Raw genomic sequence first — 2229 nt, 5'->3', positions numbered from 1 at the left:
TTCACGTGTAGCTGGGATGTTCTGTTTGTTGTTGTGAAGAAAGTTTTAAGAGTAAGAAATAAATTAGTATTACCAATTACACTGTTATATTGATGTACATAAGTGTTTTACTATTTAGTATATCAGTATTATGTTTACTTAACTATTTGTTACTTTGAAAACTAACTAACTAACTAACTAAAAACTAAGTAACTATTGTTACTTGAAAAAATATTTAGAAAAGTTTGAACTAGTATAAAAATCCAAATATGGACTATACAAATATCCAAATATGCAATATATATACCAGAGATACGAAGAAAAGTATCTAGCAGAGAAAGAAAAGCAGTCATAACATAGCATCTTCTCACTACAAAAATGAAGAAACAAAAAAAAGAAAGTGAATTAGTCAAGACAAAGGATAAGATGAAAACTGCGAAGAGAAACAAACAAATAAAGAAAAATAATGATGATAGTGAACAAGAAAACTCTGAGTTGATGGACCAAGATATTAATGTCCATTTTTGTTATTGTTATGTTGTTATTGTGTTGATTTATGCTTATATTCCATTTATGGGTACCTATTCCATATTTGGTTACACATTTGTAAATTTGTTTTTGTGTTAGATTTCATATTTTAATATTATTAATATTGATATATTATGATATGTATTTTTTTCAAAAAATTAATTATAAAAGAATTGTATTGTATTGTAAATTTGAGATAAATCTCTTGCTTATGTGATAAGTATTGATTGAAATTAAAATGATGCATAAAAACATAAGCACAATTACAATTTGTAAGCAACTATAACATATTTATTATTAATTTTAATCTTGAAAATGAACTGCCATTACCAAAAGTATTAATGGCAAATTTTCTTTTAGATGTACAAAATTATTGTTTAATGAGATACAGAACAAAAATTATTAAAATAAAACAACAGATCAAAATCGAATCATGCAATTGGTCCTTAATCATGAATTTACTTACATTAGAAAATACTTTGTGTGAGTCAATTTTGAACCTATCATCGACTTTTTCTCAAATACATCTGGAATGATTTCGATAAATTAAAGGCCTTTGGATGTAACTCGAGAAAAACTAAACTTCATAATTTTTGTGCTACGAACGGCCGAGCCAATATTTTTACAATTATAAGAAAAGGTCTAAGCGTCCACGATTCATTCTAAAATTTTAATTCGATGTCAAAAAACAACAACACCAATGATATTGAGGTCTACTTACAATCAGCTACACGACCCCTATCCAAGCTAATGATGAACAACCTAGAACATCAACATTTTCTGCCTACTATGTAATAAATGTAAGGGCCAGCGTTAAAAGAAAGGGCAGACAGAGTTAAAAACCGATATATTTGATGTAATTGATTTGAATTTGGTAAATATTGTAAAAGGTAGGTAAGACCAGGGCAAGAATATTCACCAAGACAACAGGACTTTGGACAAGCGATATCGAGGAAGGTAGGACATCCACATGATGGCTGACAATTGTTGAAGCCTACTACCATATTCATTAATTTTTAACTACTAGTTTTGTGCATCGTGTGCGTAATTTCAATGAATTCACAAGTTACTAACTATTATAAACAATCTGGGTCATAAGTCTGTACATCAGTATACAGCTGTTGAATTTTCATTTGGCTATTTTGTCTGTTTTGATTTTATGACTAATACAGCATTTTGAAGGATAATATTTCAGTAAGTTTGTAGACAAATACTCAATTTATCATTAAATTTATTATTCTCCCAGATAACTAATAAATTAATAAAATTATTGCTGATCAAAAAAGTGGCACAACCGTACCCAGTCTCCTCTACTTTGTACAGTTGGCGCATTTCTATCTGACATTGGGACAGTTGTTGCTCCTACTACAAATAAAATGTATAGAATTCGGACTATATGTGTCTCACCTCTGCCGCACTTGTCGATGTGGTTGGTGACCGGCAGCGAGGGCACGCACTGGCAGCTGCGTTTGTTGGGGTCGCACTCGCTGCCAGGGAAGCCGCACTCGAGCGTCGACTGGCATCGATCGCCGAACTTGGCCACGCCGCGAGACGCATAGTCTGCAATGAGAAATTAGCATATGAGCATTGATAAACATCTAGATATAAAATATTATACATATTATACATATGTATCAGTTATTAATCTGGTTAGTTAACATTTTATATAAAAACTATAATTAATCACTTAATCATATTTTTTCAAGTCATCACCGGGACTGC

The sequence above is a fragment of the Ctenocephalides felis genome, unplaced genomic scaffold (assembly GCF_003426905.1).
Source record: "Ctenocephalides felis isolate EL2017-DRISC unplaced genomic scaffold, ASM342690v1 CF-g0.4_SCAFFOLD_03573, whole genome shotgun sequence".
NCBI classification, from domain to species: domain Eukaryota; kingdom Metazoa; phylum Arthropoda; class Insecta; order Siphonaptera; family Pulicidae; genus Ctenocephalides; species Ctenocephalides felis.
This window is presented reverse-complemented; position numbering follows the sequence as displayed.